We start from the raw sequence: 12,792 nt of genomic DNA on the forward strand, positions 1-12,792 counted from the left end.
TCGTTTCTCGTCTTCAACTATAAGACATGTCTACTGCTGTGACAGTTTTAAATATAAACTTGTTACAACCTACAGTCACCTGGGAATAGAATCCCAATTTAGAAATTATCCAGATCAGGTTGGTCTGTGGGCACGTTGGGGGTGGGGGTGGGGTGGGGTGGGGTGGGGGTGGGGTGGGGTGGGGTGGGGTGGGGTGTGGGGATGCGGGGTTGCCTTCATTGTTAATTGACTCAGGAATGAAGGGCAAGCCCACTGCAGGCAGCACCATTCTCTAGGTAGGGACGATGGAGGACTAGAGAGGCAGCAAGCAGTGATCCTTTTATGTTTCCTTTGCTCTCGACTGTTGATGTGCTCTGACTAGCTTCGTGACTTCCTGCCTTGTATCCTCCAAAATAATGGACTGTAACTTGGAATTGTAAGTCAGATAAGCCCTTCCCTCCCTCACGTTGCTTTCTGTCAGGAGGTTTTAGCCGAACCACAGAAATGAAACAGTATGGAGGCTGCAGTTGTTAGAAAGATAGGTCTTTCGACTTTGCTCTGCCGAGGAACTGGCTCCGTACTGCAGCCATCCCTCAGGCAGGAAATGGGGATCTGCTCTTGCTTCCTCCTTTCCAGGGGCTCAACCACCAACAATGGGACTGCTTGTGGCCAAGTAAACAGCCGTTCAAAAGTCTGTGTATTAACAGTATCCAACGGCTTCTGCCTCTTCTCAGAGGAAGGTAGGCTCTTACATTGTTTGTTATCCTACAGACTGGTCTGGGATGGGGGGTTGTTTTAAATACGTATTTAAATGTATCCATGATGCATTAGTCGGTTCTGTCTCTGGTCTGGGATGTGACTCTGATCTTCAGATCCCAGCTGCCTGACATGTCCACTCAGATAGCTTACATCCATCTCAAATTATTATGTCCAAGCTCAGAGTCTGAATCTTTCTCTCCAATTCTTCTTCCTTCCACATTTCTCTATCACTGGAACTGGAACTATCAAACACCTAGAATCACAACCGCTGAGTCCTTCCCCTTCCCCACCCAAAGGATCACCAGTGCCTGTCCACTTGAGAGGTAAAAGCAGTAAATACATGGCAGCACTTAATGACAGCATTCCCTGTGCACCAGGTGCTCTGGAATGCACACCACCACCATTCACTCGTGTTTTCACAGCAGTCCCATAAGAGGATCCTATTGATACTAGAAAATAATCTGCCCAAGGCTAATGAATAGCTTGGAAGAAGAGAGTTAATGTTTTAACTTTGTCACTTTGAACACATGCTCCTAACCATTGCTTCCACTCTTTCCCAATCCCAGGTTAACTCACTGCTTTCCCACTGCTAACTCAGCATTCCTGAGACTCTTGGGCTAGAAAGGCCTCTAGGCAGTCGTCTGTTACTACCTCATAGCCCCAGAATCTTGATAAGGCAGCCAGTAGACTTGTCAACGCCTAGTTCAAGGTATGTCATTTCCCTTACCAAGGTCCTCAAAAGCATTTAGCCACCTTCTGAATGAGATTTGCACTCCATCAGATGGCCTTTGAGGTTTCTATGGTAACTCCTCCTGCCTCCTCCTCAGATTTCACCTACTACCCATTTCCACCTCAAACAGCATATTCTTTCCCCATTACTTGTTACCCTTTAAGTCTGTCAGGTTCTTCCCTGCCTGCAGGCCTTTGCATGCCATTTGTTCCCAGATGCAGTGTTTTCCCACTGCACAGGGCACTACTTTAGCCATCCTATCTTTGTGTCCTCCAGCCCAATCTGAAGTTGTCTACACTATGCTGGCTAGCATCATTTCACTCTTTCCCTCCATGACAACTAAAAGGGAACTATGTTCGCTTGCTTCTGGCACGGAGTTTGGAATATTGGCTGTGCAATGCCATGTTCAGTGAAAGAACAGTGGAGCTTCTGAAAACTTCTACATGAGAGAGAGAGAGAGAGAGAGAGAGAGAGAGAGAGAGAGATGGAGATAGACAGAGACAGACAGACAGAGACAGACAGACACAAAGATGGAGAGAGAAAGACAGAGAGAGAGACAGAGGCACAGAGACAAACAGAGAGAAAGACAGAGACAGACAGAGACAGAGAAAAAGACAGAAACAGAGACAGAGAAACAGAGAAAGGCAGAGAGACAGAGACAGATAGAGATAGACAGAGAAACAGAAAGGCAGAGAAACAGAGACACAGACAGACACACACACACACACACACACACACACACACACACAGAGAGAGAGAGAGAGAGAGAGAGAGGGGAGAGAGAGAGAGAGAGAGAGAGAGAGAGAGAGAGAGAGAGAGAGAGAGAGAGAGAAAATATGCATACATACAACAGTCAACGACAGGCCACATGCTCAGCAGAAATCTTGAGATATTACCCAGTGATGTGCAGCTATCATTGAAAGACATTCTCTGATTTTTGCAAGAACACCTGATAACACAATTCTCAGAACATTCCCTATGGTGAAGCAGTGTCTGGCTCTGTGTGTGTGTGTGTGTGTGTGTGTGTGTGTGTGTGTGTGTGTGTGTGTGTGTAGGTTTCAAGCTGTGAGTAAAAACTGCTAAATATTTGGGAAACATAGAAGGACACAACCAAGACTCCCTGAAGAGTGGTTAAAGCTGTGCAGCATATTGCCCCAGCTTCATTTCTCCTGTTCTGACAGAACACCCTGACAGAAAGCATTTTGAGGGAGGATGGGTTTATTTGGCTTATGGTTTCAGGCTGCAGCCTACCACTGTGAGGAAGTCACAGTGGCAAAAGTGTGAAGCAGATGCTCACTTCACATCCCAGGTCAGGAGCAGACAGAAAGCAAAGCACACATGCTTAGTGCTCAGCTGGATTTCTCTACTCTCACACAGTCCAGGTCCTAAAACACAGCTGCAGCACTAACAGTCGACACAATTCACCACCAAATGCCCACAACCTGACCTAGGCAATTTCTCACTGAGACTTCCTTACTAAGAGAATCCTAGTTCTGTCAGATTGAAAAGGTAAAGCCAACCACCACACCTACCTAGACTTTAAAAAATGCTTTGTGTATCATGACTGTCACCCCCATTAGGATGAGAAGGTATGCTCTACTATTTTTCTTTATCTTTTTATATAAATTGTTTATTTTTAATTTATTCAATTGACATCACAATTGTAGCCCCTCCCTTGTCTCCTTCTGATCCCAACCTCCCTTCCTCTTCCCTCCTCTCCCCCCCCTCCCCTAGACCTCAGAAAGGGGGGGCCCATCTGAACCCAGCCTATCAAGTCTCATCTGGACTGCCCGTATCCTTTTCCTCTGTGGGCTGGATGGCATGGCCTCCCTGTCAAGGAGAAGTGATCAGTGAGTGGGCAACAGGGTCCATGTCAGACACAGCCCTTACTCCCCCTATTAGGGGGCTCACATGGAGATTGTGCCCTTAATACATGGTGTGTTCCATAAACATTTATGATACGTTTCAGGTAACCATGTGTCTCTGACTTTATCCTCAAAACTTGAGGATGGCCTTTTTTAATCGGTGCTAACGTGCTTATTATAAAGCAGCTGAACCAACTGTGTTACATTGTCCTGCCTAGTTACAGCTCTCTTAGAAAGAAGGGGAGACTACTGCTTCTGAATATCAATGGCCCTTCTTTCCTAGGATCCACGTACTTTTAAAAGATAAAAGGGAATGAAATTCTTTTCAAGAATAAAGTATAAAAACGGAGAAATTGGAAATAATGCACCCAAACAGAGATGCATCACAAATACATTAAGAGAGCAGTAACAAAAATACAAATAAAAATTTAAAATAGGCAAAGTATCTGTACTGGTCAGCTGGCCAACTGTCAGCGTGACACAACCTACAGTCACCTGGGTAGAGTTTCAGTGAGGGAAACCTTTATCAGGTTAGCCTGTGGCATGAGTGTGTGTGTGTGTGTGTGTGTGTGTGTGTGTGTGTGTGTGCGCGCGCGCGTGCGTGTGTGTAAGTTCACTAATGTAGGAAGATCTGGCACCAGCACCACTGTGGGTATCACTATTCCCCAGAAAGAGGTGGATTCTGAACTGTGTAAGAGTGGAGAAACTGAACTGACTGGCAAGCAAACATTTCAGCATATACACGCTCATTTCTCTGTGCTCCTGAGTGTGAATGTGGTATAACTGTCTGGAATATAAAATGTAACCTGAAATAAACCCTTTCTTCCTTTCGCTTTTTGTTGGATGTTTTTACCACAGCAACAGAAATGAATCAGGATCTAAGAGGAAATTTCTCTAAAAACAAAGCATATAAAATGGTTAATAAGCAAATGCAGAGATGCTTAGCATCATTAACCACAGGTGAGAGGCAAACTCAAGTCCAAAACGGTACTATTTCACCACTGTAGGACTGTCATCAACCGAAAGAGAAGTCAAAACAAATGCTGGCAACGCTGTGGGGAAATCAGAACCCCATACACTGATGCTGAGATGTAAATGGCAACACATTTTGGAATAAAGTTCAGGAGATGTTTCAAATGCCAAAGACGAGGGTACCAGATACCCAGTGATTCTGGTCGTAGACACACACCCAAGAGAAATGAAAATACACAATACAGCTCCACACAAAAACACATGGCCTACCATTCACAGTAACGTTATTCAAAACAGCTAAAAAGTAGAACTCAAATGCCATTAGCTGCTGAATGGACAAATATAATACAGGTGATGGGACATTATTAATGAAATTAATCACAACCACCAAATAACCTTGAAAATAATGTGTTAAATGGAGAGACAGTCACTAAAGGCTACATGTTGCATAACTGCATATATCTCAGATGTCTGGAACAGGCCTTAGAAGTGGAAAATAGATTGGCTGTTGCCTAGGACCGGAGTGGGGCTGGGAACAAGAGCTGGCCATCAGGAGGTTTACTTGTGGGTGATAATGTCCTAAAATTAGAGCAGCAATGGCTGCAAACTAAACACACTGAAGTCACTCACCTGTGCACACTTTAGACAGGCAAGCTCTATGATTTGTAGGTTGTACCAAGGTGTTACAAGCGTGGCTCGTGCTTGGCATTTACAAGGACAAGTGTGGTGTAGAGTAACTGAAGAGGAATTGTTTTACTGGCGAGCAGAGGAAAAAAAAAGACTGGAGGAGGAGAAATGCTGTCATAAGAAATTTATGTGCCCCCTCTCTCTCTTCCCACAATTCTTAGCTCTCAAATTGGTGAGAAAGAACTTGAAATGGTGGGAGCAGGTCTACATATTTTAGAGATGGAACACATTGCAGATGGGGAGACAGACCAAGAAAACCTCAACATCCAAGGCCTCAAAAGTAGCAAGGGTGAGAATTAGCTTTTGCCCAGAGACCAAAAATGGTTCTTAGGTTTTCTACAGCACCACACAAGACATCAAGTCCTTAATGGCCTATAAGCGCAATGGCTGTGGCCACAGTCCTCTCACTGGGTGTTGAGCATCAGATGGGATCCAGTGTGAACAGCACCAAAGAGCAAGGATGGGGGCCACTGAGCGAGAGCTCCTCTCATCCCCTCAACAGGCACTAGCACAGCAATTTGCATAACCTAAGGACAATAGCCAGACTTCATTATTTAGGAAGTTAGAGTCAGAATGTGACCCCAAAAGCCTGGTCCTCAGGCCCAGCCCTCAGACTAGTCACCCCAGAGAGGTAAAGTACTCCAGGTGAAAAGTTAAAGTTGGCCTTCAGTTCTCTGTTCAGTCTTCTCAACAAAAACAAAACGAACACAGTAACGTATTTTCTTTTTCCTCCAGATAATGTGCCTTTCCAACATTCCCTTCTCTGTCAAGCTCTTGGTCTTAAGCACCGAGAGATCTCATCTTACATGAGCGTCAATTGTCTGGCATTGTCTTGTTGGCGCCAGTGAAACGTGTAGATTGAACGAACAGTTTGTTTCAGTGTTGCTGCAAGCTGGTGAGGCAGTTTGACGTGGCTAAGTCATTACTCTCAACTCAGATTGGAACACTGGGATCAACAGGATGCTATAGAAAGGATCAAATGAATCGGTCTGCTTGGATAAGAATTCTGACACCCCACCCCCCTTAAAGTTAATCTTTTACTTCGATTTCCTTGGCTACCTTCCCCTTTCAACCTCCACCTACTGCAGGAAGGCTAACTGCCTAAGGGAATTCTGGTCTCCCTCCAAGAGGATCTGTCATTAATAGCTGAGTCCACACTTGCATGGTTGAGTTCTCTGTGACATGGGCAGAGACAGCTCTGTAGTGCTGGTGTCAGGTGTGTCCAGCCATCTTCTGCTGTAAAGTGGCCCCTGTGTGAATCCCTAGTTTATAGAGGTCAGTTCAGTTGAGTGATTATCAGCACGTACCCCAGAGAGAGCAAAGGGGCCAATCCTGTCATTGCCTAACTTCTGGTTTGTTATTGCGGAAACACGATGGGAGAAACGAAACACAAATTACAAGGCTTTATTTTTGTGTGGGTCACAGGCTAACAAATCTCATCTGGTTGTGTTTCTAGATAATTCATTAGACTACACACTACTTGGAAGACAGGGAGGCAGAGGAGGAAACTGAGAGCGGGAGGGAGGGAAGGATGAAGTGGGGCCAAAGATGGATTAAGCCTTAAAACTTGCAATATGCCAATACTAGAAATCTTTGTGATTTTTATATACAAAGGAAGGTTTCTTAAAAACAAGAGGCCGTATCCACCCTAAGGCAGTTTTTTCACAGGACGAAATGTGCTGGCAAGCAGCGGTCTTGTTCTGCTGAGGCAGGGATGCACTCACTGGTTCCAGGCATCCTTTTCTGTCAGCCTAAAGCTCTTTGCTGCTGACCTCGAAATGGTCCACTGGATGCTCCCATCCTTAGCGTCAGCAGGGATGCTTGCTGCTGGTTTGGAGAGACTGCAAGGCTGATGACTGAAAGAATACACCCTCTCTCTAAGAAACAACAGAGGGCCAATGAGGTAGCCTTCCCAAGCAGTCTTAGAAGGCCACCGGCTAGCGGCATAAAGAGGGGCCACAGGAGACTGTCACACCTTTTGTCTCTCAAGTGATTTCTGAGTTCATTCTTTTTATGACCACAGGACTGTTCACACTGGCATGCCATTAAATAACCCAAGGAATTTTCAGGAGAATTTCTCTGAAATCTCAGTAGAAGGGAGCCTATGACTTCCTAGACCTGTATTTCTGGAAGAGTAGGTCATTCTTTCCCAGTAAGGACACCTGCCTGATGGCTAGGCACATCTGAAAGTCACATAAGCATCTAGGGTCATGGCTACTGCAGTTACCCACAGTTGCGTCATTGTTTTAGGGAATGACTTCTAACACAGAGTGAACCCGCTACTCCAAACATAATGTTAAATGCAGATTCTGGCCAGGCAGGCCTGGAGTAGGCTGGCCATTCCTCATTTCTCACATCAATGGGGCCAGCCTGCTTTACCTCATATACTGACACTGTGACTCCAAGGCACAGCGCAAAATAATAATAGTAATAATAATAATAATAATAATAATAATAATAATAATAATAATGATGATAATGATAATAATAAATAAATAGCCAACTGTGGTGGCTCAGGTCTCCAATCCAAGTACCCAGGAAGCTGGGGGAGGAGGGCTACCTCAAGACCAGCCATGGCCACTTAGTGAAGCCCAAGCCAGCCTGTGTAGACTACGAAGCAAGATCCTGCCACAAACAGGAACACAAAGGGTGAGGGGGAGGGCTAAATGAAAGTGTCACTGCAGGCTGATGGCACTGGCCCGACAGGTCACTCAGGACCATTTCCTGTTCACCGAAGTATGGAACAACCCTGGCAAGTAGAACTGCAGTAGTTCTCTTTAGCCAAGGAATACTCGGTAGTGTTTCAGAAACTGTTGCAGAGGTTTGAGGCGGCTGCAGCTTGCATTCCCAGCACTAGCCTGTGCTGGGGTGAGGGGAAGACTTCTCCCAATTGCAACAGCATTGCCTCTCAGGGGCTGAGCTGCCCACTCCAGCCCTCCAGAGGCTGCAGGGGGTTGGGGTGGGTGCGAGAGGGAGGGGCAACTCTAGCTAATTCCTGGGCTGCTGATAAATGTAGCCCTTCCTTTCAGTTTCCTCCCTAAGCATCAGAGCGTGAAGGGAGCCAAGCATCCCTGCACTGAGCACCCAGCCACACTGGGAGCATTGGAGAGCTCCAGGGAGCTGCTGTAGAACCCCTTGACCCTTACCAAAAGGCAGGCCACAGACCCCAACATTTGCATAAAGTGTCCAGGGTGAGGGCCTCTGGCCTTTAAAAAACTTTACATATCAAAAGCATTCTGAAAGCAGTAAAATCAGCCTAAACTTGCTTGCACTCCAGTCCTCAGCCAGGAAGGCTTGTGGTTGAAATGGGATTCTTTGTGTGAGGCAGAGACAGCTCTACATGCTCACTTCCACAAATAAATAAAATGCATTTCTGCCATTTGACTAAGAAACCACTTCAAACTACAGTGTCCAGGGCGTCCCTAGTCTTCCCTCCAATTTCCCTTAGAAAAATATTACACCAGGACCATTAAGCAGATTTCATTTTGCACTTTGCTTTCCTTGATTTTGTTTTTATTATTCTCTTGAAGAGAAAGTCTTTCTGCCTTGACCAGGGTAGCCTTAAATTCATGATCCCCCTGCTTCAGCTTCTAGAGACTAGCGTGACGGGCCAGCACTGCCATGCTCCTAGGTTAAGCACATTTTCTCAATAGTGTTTTAGGATGGACTGGTGGACTGGGTTATCTGAACAGCAGAACATAATAATTAATATGAGTCTTAGGTCCTGAGATTTGCCTTTCTAACATCCTGCAACAGAGCCTTCTCTTTGCGCTGGGTACCTCAGTGGAAGAAGGACTGTCCTGGTTTGCCTGGAAGCATCACAGGGTCAGAGGTCATCAGACAATGGTTCTGAAGACTAACTCCTTCAATGTGTGCACTGGTGCTGGGAGCCACAGCAGCATGCATGATTTTCTCTCCAGAGCATATCTCCTCTTTGGACCATAGAGGATGCACTGCAGTTTAACAATTTGCTGTTGCTGCTTTAATCCTACCCTAATTATAATGAAGCTTTGCTTCAGGCTTCACTTAGTGGTAACTGACTGTCTTGAAGATCAAATGTTGGGTGGTGGTGAGTTTTTCCATAGTTATAATTAAGGGTCAGGTGTGAATCTTTTAGGGGCTTTACCTAACACTTGGTCACCTCAGACATATTAAAAGCATGGGCAAGTTTGTAACCACTGTTTCCTGGAACCTTTGTTTCTTTTTGTCCACCCCTAGAACATTCACCACTGAAGTTGGTAAATGTTTCTTAGAATTCGGAAGTGTGTTTTAACAATTCAGAAGAAAACTGTCTCTGTGAATGGGCTTCAAGCAAGGCCTGGTTCAGAGCTGTGTGTGTTGCATATACAGCACTTTCCAGGCAGCGGTACAGAGAGATCCTCAGCTGTTTCTAGGATCCCCCAAAAGTAAAAGCTACCCTCAAGGAAGAACCTAAGACCATCAAGAGCAAAACAATGATCCAGGAGGAAGTCTTTGGAGGAGGCAGATCTGGGATCAGGTGTGTCTTTGGCCTTCCCTGTGGCACCCCAGGAGAACTGCTAATCCTTGCTAAAAGTACAGCTCTTCTTCCTGTACTGAGATGATGAAACTTGGTCTCTCTCACTACACTGTTGTGATGGTGAGGTTCAATGTGCACAAGGCACATTGGCAAACGGCTGGGTGAGTCTCCATGGATGAAGTCGGATTTTATTAGTGTTACTTTGTTTTATTAGTATTGTAAAATGCGCTGTGACAATAGAGGCTTTCCATACCAGGATATGGCAGGTTGTTCTAAACACTTCTTGCAGCTGGCAAATAAAACCAAATGTATCTAATTATGTTAATAATTAAGCCATATTTGACCAAGCCAAACTTGAGTAGATTCATCCTCTAAAGTGGTCTGATTTTATTTGCCTTAACTACAGGATGTCTGAGCTACTAAAATGAAGTCCCATTTGGTTTTAATGATTCTATGGCCTTCCAAGAATCTCCAAAATTGTAAAAGAATAAAAATAACAATATGGAAGGGGGACACTTCATAAAGAACAAGACTTGCAAGGTTTATATTCAAGAAGATACCACATTGTTAAAAAAAATGGGGGCCATCTCAAATGGCTGTTTAGATACTATGATATCTTGCCCTTGCCATTCAACCATAAAAAGTAATTTTAAGTAATAGCGTTTAAAGGTATGTAATTAAATTTCATCACATGTTAGGTTAGAAACAAAATAGAAAAAAATAAACAAAACCAACTACTCCACAAATTTATGGGAATCCTCATACTATTTCCTGCAAATGTGAGGAAAAAAAAAAACAACACAATGCCTGCAATGAAATTCCAGAAAATTTCAAGGGTAGTTAGAGAGGTAGCAGTAACTGTCCACAAGGAGCAGCTACTGCTTTTGTGACCGTATAAAGGTCAGAAGTGAATACTTAAGGCCTGTGAGCAGAATGGCCCAGGACAGGTAAGATGAAATCACAGGCACATTTCAGTGAAGGCCTCAGGCAGGTCGCAACCCCTCTTTGTGGCCAAATGTTGGTTCCGGGGGCTCAACAGCACTTGACTAAGTGTCTCCCTGTCTCTTTTTAATCTGTCTTCTGGTAATGGCATGTTGTAACATGCTGCAAAAACTACTTTTTCTTTTTAAAACCAAGCTAATGCAGAAAGGTCATGGGTTGTCACATGAGTGTCACTGGGGCATGGAACTTTTGTTGTCAGAATTTCTTTATTTTCTATATTATTTAATGATAAGTATGTACTTCTTTGCCATTAAGAATAAGTTGAAGAAGATCATTAAAACAGTCAAAGAGCTCAATGTAAACACTGACTCACAAATTGCACAATAGACTTTGAATGGATTCTCACTTTATGACCTTAACAGACCAGATGACTGCCTACCCTGTTCGTTCTGTTTGTTGTTTTGCATGGCTGGGGATTGAACCTAGAACCTCCCACGAATTAGGCAAATGCTCTACCACTGAATTACATCCCAACCCTTGGCCACGATCCTGAAATAAAGGCACCAAGTCAAGTGCTTTTCCTAAGAACATTACCAGATAGAGCACCCTTCAGATCGCACTTTTACAGCACTTTTACATTCAGGGATCCAGGTTAGCTGGGATTCCACGTCGGGAACAACATGGAAAAACAGCCATGCAGACAAAAGGCCTCACTGTCCATACGTGGTAAGGAATGGGTCCACCTGAAACCTATTTCAAGCTGCTTGCATTTGCTCTGTGTTTAAGGTGGTAATGCCATAAGCCCCCTGCCTCTGCTGCTGCCTACATTCCTCCTTGGAACTGCCTCCCAGCTAATGCCACGCCTCTCTGCAGTGCTCTTGAAGTGGCACTGAAAGATGCAACAATGGTGGGGATCAGGGGAGCACCCCGAAGCTCAGGCTCCAGGCCTTACCTCTCCTGGCAGGCTAATATGGACAAGGGCAAGGACAAGGTCCACTTCAGTCCCATACCGGGAATGTGGTCATTGTCACCTCAGAACGGTGTCAAACCCAGCTCTCTGCTAGCCCTGTGTGGGTCTGGCAGTCCCAGTGTGTGCTGCTGCTGATAGAGAACACTTTGCCCTGATTCCGGAAGCCAGGGGCTTTGGCGTGTGAGGAGGTGGCTGGCAGAGGGAACGATGTGAAACCTCAACAGTGTAAAGGGTCTAACAGGGGTCCTGCTTAAACTATGGCAGCAGCCAAGGACAATACAGGCAGTAAACTTCGAACTCCTACCCAGATCTAGCCAATGGACTGGACATTCTTCACAGTTGAGTGGAGAGTGGGGTCTGACTTTCACATGAACTCTGGTGCCTCATACTTGACCTCCCCTTGATAGGGAGGCCTGGTGGCACTCAGAGGAAGGATAGCAGGGTACCAAGAAGAGACTTGATACCCATTGAGCATATACAGGGGGAGGAGGTCCTCCTCAGTCACAGTCACAGGGGAGGGGAGTAAGGGGAAAATGGGAGGGAGGGGGGAATGGGAGGATACAAGGGATAGGATAACAATTGAGATATAATATGAATAAATTAATAAAATATATTTTTAAAAGACTGCTAAACAACTTTCTTTCTACAAAAGCCGTAGGGGAGGGGCAGTTGGCTCTCTTCATAACTCTATTGACACTTGATTTTTTTGAGGCACGAGCCACTATGCTAGTATACCACGAAGTGAGTTTTATAATGAAATATGATGGCTCGGGGAATCTCCACTCTGATTAGAAATTGTGCAAAGGAGTATTTAATTTGTACTTGGGAGTGTCCTTGTGGACAGCGTCTCCCAGGGACCCAGAGGCACCTTGGGAGCTTCCAGTCAGCTCTAAGACGACAATTCTGTCAGCATTTATGAACACCCACAGCTACAACGTTACTCACTGAGGCAAAAGGGCATGGTCAACAACACCTATAAATATCTGTATTGTGCTATCTTCTTCGGAAGAGTCACTAACACTTCAGATGTGTAAGGCCACCCTGAAGACGTAGTCAGCCCTAACATGGTGAGTAGTCTCTTTTCAACAGGAGGACACCGACAATGTGTGCTCAGCTGCTGATCTTTCCCAAGGTCACACGGTGAGGACATTTTTTTTTTTTAACTTTCACTGATCATCTCGTTTCCCTCTCTGCACATGCTGCTCTTTTAAGTGCATTCGGCGGTCACCCACCCCACAACTTTCCACACTCTTGCTTTCAAATGTCCTGGGTAACCTAAAAGGTCTGGTACTTGTGAACAGAACACCTGGATTGCCTATGCGTATGCAAAAGGGTCAGTCTTGCATTGAAGCCAACACATTTCACTTACTTATATAATGGGAAATGTTGA

At 45.0% G+C, this 12,792-nt stretch overlaps 1 protein-coding gene across 10 annotated transcripts in view; it reads right to left on the bottom strand.

Moving 5' to 3' along the window:
* The window catches only part of THRB (thyroid hormone receptor beta), a 337,445-nt gene that overhangs the window by 300,673 nt on the left and 23,980 nt on the right, over window positions 1-12,792 (bottom strand). The gene's annotated exons all lie outside the window — the stretch shown is intronic.

This window comes from Acomys minous (assembly GCF_964271855.1).
Source record: "Acomys minous genome assembly, chromosome: 9".
NCBI classification, from domain to species: domain Eukaryota; kingdom Metazoa; phylum Chordata; class Mammalia; order Rodentia; family Muridae; genus Acomys; species Acomys minous.